Raw genomic sequence first — 7,903 nt, 5'->3', positions numbered from 1 at the left:
AAGGTCAAACCATCATACACAAACACATCCTACCCAAAGGAAGAAACAGTCCACTCGAACAGTCCAGCCGATCGAGCCTACCGGCCGATCGAACAAGACTGCCCGAACGGACCTTCCAACCGAACAAACAATCCGTTCGATCGAACCCGTTGTTCGATCGACCAGGCTGTTCGATCCACTTACACTTGTTTCCATTCTACGTGTTGCTCATCGTTATGCTATCGAACTGTTCAGGCTAACCCTACTCTCAAGCGCTCCCTTCAATCCATCAATCAATCTCTGTGAGTATACTCGATCCCTTTTTGCTTTTAGCACTTTTGGGTGTTACATACGTTACTTATACCAAAACACAATCGATCACACTACTCAAACTATTTGAACGCTAACCAATATGCATGTATTACGTGACTAAATGAATGCTTGTTGATTGTGTTTACACGTGGAATGCTGTCTACCTGCCTTAACGACGTAGTACTATAGTTTTGACTCAGCACCCATTCACACTGGGGTTGTTAAGGACAATTACTTGCATGGATTACGGTGGTAATCATGTATTGCGAACTGTCTCAGATAGTCAACCCGCAGTCACTTGTATCGATAGGTCCATGTCGATAATTAACATGCTTCGTTTTCCTCTGTGTACGTGCTGGTTATGCGTAAACTATTCGAACTCTATATGCTATTATCAAACTTGTATGCTCACCTTTACATTTTATGTATTGACTTTATTTTAACGTATGTGACAGGTGTTTAAGATGTTTGCTTGCTAGGAAAGCGAGGCTAGAATAAAGCTCTAGAGGCCCCCAACAAATAGTTGTCTGTCATGAAAGAGCAACTAGAGTATAGTTGTTTGTAGATCTTGTCAGGCTGGGTCTTTAGGAGCATTTGAACAATATTTATTTGTCTTATTTAAATCTGAGTTGTTGGAACAGAATATTTGACTAGTTGTTATCTGTAATAATTTGTTTGTTATTTGGGACACGGTAAGGGACGTGTTATTCAAACTAATAGTGATGATAATTGTTATGGAAACTTCTGGACAATCTGTTTCGCTCAGTGCCATGCCCCGATGATTCCGCCATCGGTTGGGGTGTGACAATGGGTCTATGCTGAAGAAGTTGCATTGGCGAGGGCTTGGTGTGAACAATCTCAACATTCAACTTTAGGTATTCTTAACCTTTGTTTATATTAATGGAATGGTTATTTTTTATATAACTTTGTAATATATTAATATTTTTTTTATAAAAATAGGAAATTCGCAACATCGAACCGCCCTGTGGGAATCGGTTAGTAGACTATTCCATGAAGAAATGGGTAGGGGGACTTATCGTGAAAACGATAGCTTATCGTTAAAGTGGAGCGAGATAAGCACCCAACTTACAAAATTTAGTGGTTTTTTAAATAAAGCAAAGCAAAACCCTAAAAGTGGTGAAACCGAAGCCGACGTTTTGACAAATGCAGTAAATGCATTCAAATCAAATATGAAAACCGACTTCCGTTTCATGCATTGTTGGGAGATTTGTAAATTCCATCCAAAGTGGGCGACTATCCCCACTGGTAGCGAAACTAACTCGTCTAGTAAAAGGTCAAGGGCCTCGTCCCAAGCCCAATCTAATGCACGAGATCAAGAGTTTGAGGACCTTTTGGATGATTCGCCAAGCCCAAACCGGCCTGAGCATGGAAGAAATGCCTCAAGAAGGCGTGCTAAAAAACAAACGGCATCGCCTTCAGCTGGGAGTTCTGGCTCGCGTAGGTGAATATACAGCGACCAGTTGGATGACATTTCATGCAAGTTGGATACATTCAACGTATTCCAACAACAATGGGCCGAAATACGAAGGAGCAAAGAAGCTAGAGATGCCCTGAAACAAAGACGGGATGATTTGAAAATTCTATCCTAGCCGATTGATCACCTACAGGGTGACGAGTTAGAAATAGTCTTGGCGTTGAGAGAAGAGATAAAAAACAAATATAAAAGTTAGGAATTTTTTTTTTAATTTTCTTTTTTTGTAATTTTCTTTATTTAAAAATATTAAAAAATTTAAATTTGTGTTTTAAATCATATTGGGTCAGCCCAGCGGGTCAGCCCAGTGGGTCAGCCCAGCGGGTCAGCCCACAAGCCCACCAAACCCACGCCCCCCAAACCCCCGCCTCACCATACTGTGTGTTCTTGTGGGTTTACCCATGTCTGCCACCCCATTCCACGTGTCAACCAATGCCCAACCCAAGCCCCACCATACCCCATGGTCTTAATAAAGGGCTTTGGGGATTATGAAATACCAAGGGCATGGTTTTGTTTTCCAATGGGCAAACTTATATTTTATTATTATATATATTATTTTGAAACAAGAAATTATATAAACATCTTACAACTTTTTATAAGTAGACCATAAATTTTTATAAGAAACGAGATTCCATATGTTTTCTTTATTTTTCCCCACCAAACAAATTTGAAATTTTAATAGATTCCATATGTTTTCTCTATTTTTCCCCACCAAACAAATTTGAAATTTTAATATTTCTGGTTCCAGAAATTTTTTTATAAAGATTTGACCACCAGAAGCTGGTCTTGCTCCCTTAACTCTTATGGTATTTTATGTTTGAACCATTGTTATGGTTTCATTTAAAATCTTTGTGATGTTGATTCATATTTGCGTAATGTGATTTTTTTCGTCATACTCAAGCAAGTAGTTCGTTATATTAATTTATTTTATTATTACCAGAGAAAATATGTTTACAAGCTCCAATAAAGCTATCATTGGTGATGAATGTCTCGTAGATAGTGGTACCACCAACACTATTCTAAAACATAAGAAATTTTTCTCTGAGTTGTCTCCTGCAGAGACACTTGTGGGTACTATTTCCGGTGTGTGTGATCTTATAGAAGGCTCTGGAAGAGCAAGCATCATATTACCATCGGGTACTAAACTAATTATAAATGATGCATTATACTCTAGTAAATCAAGATGAAATTTACTTAGTTTTAAAAGTATTCGACAAAATGGTTACCACCTCAAATCAACATCCGAAAATAAAAATGAATACTTACAAATTACTTCAAATGAAAATGGCAAAGATACCATTGTAGAAAAGCTAAAAGCTTTATCCTCTGGATTATATTGTACTAATATTACTCCTATTGAATCATACATGGTGGTGAGTAACCATAAGGTACTAGATAAAGACACATTCACAATATGGCATGACCGACTAAGTCACCCCGGTAACAAAATGATGAGGCGAATAATTAAAAGTGCAAATAGGCACCCTCTTAAGAATTTAAAAGTCTTGTTATCACAAGATTTATCATGTGCGGCATGCTCTCTAGGTAAACTCATTACTCGACCCTCACAAACTAAGTTGACACAAGAAAACCCCTCATTATTGGAAAGAATCCAAGGGGATATCTGTGGGCCAATACATCCTCCTTGTGGTCCATTTCGCTATTTCTTAGTCTTAATTGACGCCTCATCGCGATGGTCACACGTGAGTCTTTTAGCTACCCGAAATGTAGCATTTGCCTGACTATTAGCGCAAATCATACAGTTGAGAGCTCATTTCCCTGAAAATCCAATTAAAACCATACGAGTGGATAATGCAGGAGAATTCACATCCCAAGCTTTTAACGATTATTGTATGTCGATTGGGATAAAGGTTGAACATCCAGTAGCTCATGTTCATACAAAAAATGGTTTAGCTGAATCATTAATTAAACGATTACAAATAATCGCTAGACCTCTCCTGATGAGATGCAAATTGCCATCTTCTGCATTGGGACATGCTATTCTACATGCTGCTGCGCTAATCCGATTACACTACTAGAAAATAGGGTTTTTGTCATGGATTTTTCGGTCACAAAACGGTAACAATTACCCTATTGTCACCATTTTGTAACGAAAAATGCGGTGACAAAAACACCCGTGTCAATTGCCCTAATGCCACCAAATAGCGACCATTTTTATATTTTGCTACGAGATTTTTGCCACCACAAAAACGGTCAAAGTTATTTGCGACCGCTTCTTATTTGCTACCGTCCGCCATTTTTGCTACCAATATTGCTACCATTTAGCCACCAATATTGCTACCATATAGCCACCGCTTTGGTTGAAAATTTGCTACCAAGTTGTGACCGCCTTGTTTGCTACGGTATTTTGCCACGAATTGGTATCAGTTAGCCACAATATTAACACCATTTAGCCACCATTATCATTGAAAATTGTCACCATTCAGCGACTTGCTAAATTATTCCCTACCATTATTTTGCTACCATTTAGTGATTGCTTGAATATTGGTTTTAGATTCAGATTGATTTTCCATTTCTCCCTGCTTCTTTTTTTATCAAAATTAAATATCAATAAAACCCCAAAATTTTATAAAAAACATCTCTGATTCATTTTTTCTATTTCAAAAGCACATAAACATTCTAATAAAAATACCGACCAAAACATTAAATAGATAAATGAAACTATCCCAATATGATGAACATCGAAACATTCAAAACCAAGCGTTTATAACCTATCTTTGAATTGTAGCTGTTAATGTAGCCTCACTTTGTGACATCCTATTGAGCATAACATCTTTATCCACCTTATCTTTTTCTTTATGAGCCAACAACCCCGCAATAATTCCATTTAACCTTTCTTTTTCTACGTCCTTTTCCTTAACGAGCTCTTTGATAACTAAGTTCAACTTTTCAATCTACAAAAAACAAATGAGTAAAATCAAGAAGTCAGAATAGAATTAACGAAATAATAATGGGTCAAGCTGGTTGCAGAGATAACAAAATTCAATTGTGAGCTACCTTTCAAGTGCAAGAAGCCAAATAGCGTGTTAAAATATGTTTACATATTAGCATGTTACAGTATGATTACATATAAGAATGAATTCTACCTAATTTCAAAAACAGTTGTTTGTATGAAACAACCCGAAGGTGTAATCAACTCTATAACAAATTCCTAAACATTTTCACTAAATTAAACTAACAATAAAAAATAGAAATCACAAACCAACAAACACCATAATAGTGAGAAACCATACAAATGCAGACAAACTACTAACGATTCCACTTATGTCAAAGAGTTAACAATTTTGTATACTTTAATAAAATTTAAGTCGAGAAAGGAATAAACATACCTAAGGTTCTTCTCTGCTATGTACACATGGTGACTAACATTGCCTAACCGGTACACTTTTCCAAATATGGTATTAGTTCTGAATTGTGATAATTTACAGATAAAATTAGCCATCAGGGAAATAAAATGCGATCATATATAACTCGTTCTACAAATCATACAAATTCAATTCAAAAAAAAATGTAATAAAACTCATGATAAAAAGATTCAATTTCACAAACCCGTGATAAAAAACGAAAAAAACTGAATAAAAGTAGATCGAAAACTTTACCTAAAAGGTGAAATTTCTTGGATTTTCTGTAGGAAGGAGAAGGATGATGATTTTATAGAGGTAACAAAAGCCTGAGTAGAAATAAGTTTTGGTCAATAGAGCTCAATAAAAACAAAGTCAAGACTCAAATAACTTTACATATTTTTTTAAAAAACTTGAATAAGTTAAACATATTAACTTTACATCATTTTTTTTGTTTAAAAACTTGAATAAGTTAAACATATTGAACTTGAATAACTTAAACATTTTAAAACATGAATAGAACTAACATATGGAGAAACGACATGACATTTATCCATCAACATGCTCACATAAACCTAATACTCAGATCTCAAATTTCCAACCTACTTTACATAACTTTAGCAACATGTGATCATTTAAGATTGAATTACAATGGTTAATCCATAGCAAATAGGGGCGGCAATTTTTGACACGACCCAAAACCCGACCTGGACCTGACACGAAAAAAAAAGGTTTCGGTCAAACGGGTCAAGTTTAGGTTGACCCATATTAAAAATAGATCGGGTTCGGGCTGGCCGTTTAAGTATTTAGAAAAAAAAAAACTTTAATTTTTTTTTGTTTTATCCGTTTTCCATTAACATGGTTAGTTATAATAATGTTAGTTTTGACACACCATATTATTTACTTGTCCGCCACACTCATACACACCACTAAATACATTATTGCTAACCTGCTTACAACGGACAACCCAACAACCCGCTTATAACTTATCAACATGTATGACTTATTGAAAAAATGGGTTAAATGGGTCGTGTTTGGGTTGACCCAAATTTATGTGTGTGCAGGTTCGAGTTAAAATCCTTGACACGAATAATAATATGGGTTTGTTTCGGGTTGCAAATTTCAACCCGTCAACCCACCAACCCGACATGATTAACGCCCCTAATAACAATAATTCTAATATTTAAAACTTTACCGTACAATACATACTAAGAAACCAAATTGTGTGTCACCGGTTGGTCAGTTCAGTTTGTTAGTAAATGGTTCTAAAAGTTTCGGTTCTCAAAACATTATGGTGGTGTTTGGGATTCCTTCTCAAAAAGGACTTATTAACTTATATAAGTCATAAGTGAGAAGTTATAAATACTAACTTCTCAAAAACAACTTCTAAACACACAAAAACATCTTAAATAAGCTAACTCAAACACTATAAAACAACTTATTAACTTTTATAAGTCAATAAGTTATAAGTTGCTCCAAAATAAGCTAACCCAAACACCCCCTATGTACAGAACCAAAATTGAGTTTGGTTGTTCAGCTCCACGAAATTAAAGTTATGTACAGTCGTGTGGTGATACTTGAAACAAGATCCAAATGAACTAGGATATCAATCAATCAATAAGACAAGAAACCCAAACACATATATTACAAGCAGAGTGTTTCAAACTTGATCAAATTGAAGAGGGAAAATCTAAGAAAAGCCTTAAGATGAACACACAAATCCATTTAAAGGAAAAAAAGAGCATGAATTCCAAAGTTTGCGTGGGAAAAACAGAATTGACAATTGGGTCTCATGGGTTTCTATGGATGTTGTTGGGTTCTACCCGGAACTAAACCTAAATTGATTATGGGAAATTTTTAGAACCAAGAACTGCACCTGCATTGATACACATGTTCAGATCATGTTGATGTAGCTGTGGCCAAACAACATCATTACTTTCCAAAACATAACTATAAAACAATTTTGTTCCAAAACAAAACTCTTAAATAATCGACATTCCAGTACTATGACCAAACAAAATCACAACTTGAATTTAGGAAGAAAAGCATAATAATTTTCTTACTATAGACTCGTAGATGATTAAATCCATATCGGTTGATATAGAAGAAAAGAATTCCATCATGGAGACAAGGCAATTGCAATTAATTAGGGTTCTATGATCTTAACTGAAATTAGCTTGTTAGAGTGGACGAAAATTTTTTTTGGGTAAAGGGTTGGACGACAATTGAAATTAATTATTAGAAACTAAAATGCAAAGGATTAAAAAGTCTTGAGAACAATAATCATACCTTGTGTAGATCGTTGTGTTCTGGTGTATAGGGGCGAACGACAGTGAATATGTTTCTTGGAGTAAAATTGAATTGAAACCCTAATTAGTGGAGAGGTGCTCAAGATAAAAATAAACCCGCTCAAATTGCTCAAATTTCATCGGTCGCTGATACGGTGGCAATTCAACCACACCTTTTATTTTCAGATGGTATTTTATAAATTATTTTTTTCCTCACGTATTTGCAACCAGAAATAAACGGTCACAAAGTTTTTGACCACTTAGCCACCGTGCAACAATAAATACGCTTATTTCTCACTGTAGTGGGAAATTCGTGGCTAAATTTGCTACGGTTTTTTTTCGGTGACAAATTTTGGTGACAATTGCCCAGTTTTCTAGTAGTGTTAAGACCAACTGCCGACCATGAATACTCCCCATTACAACTCGTCTCCGGAAGAGAACCAAATCTGTCCCACCTCAAAATATTTGGT

The 7,903-nt window shown here is 35.6% G+C and overlaps 1 long non-coding RNA gene across 1 annotated transcript; it reads right to left on the bottom strand.

Moving 5' to 3' along the window:
• Positions 1-4,436: 4,436 nt before the first annotated feature.
• LOC110917122 lies at positions 4,437-7,595 on the bottom strand. The gene is made up of 4 exons (XR_002580352.2): positions 7,435-7,595; positions 5,404-5,474; positions 5,134-5,211; positions 4,437-4,698 (listed from the first exon to the last, which is right to left on the bottom strand). It is a non-coding gene; the product is annotated as an uncharacterized LOC110917122 (long non-coding RNA).
• Between the last annotated feature and the right edge of the window lie 308 nt (positions 7,596-7,903).

The sequence above is a fragment of the Helianthus annuus genome, chromosome 16 (assembly GCF_002127325.2).
Source record: "Helianthus annuus cultivar XRQ/B chromosome 16, HanXRQr2.0-SUNRISE, whole genome shotgun sequence".
Classification (NCBI taxonomy): Eukaryota; Viridiplantae; Streptophyta; class Magnoliopsida; order Asterales; family Asteraceae; genus Helianthus; species Helianthus annuus.
The sequence above is the reverse complement of the archived record's forward strand: the minus strand, read 5'-3'. Positions and strand labels throughout refer to the sequence as shown.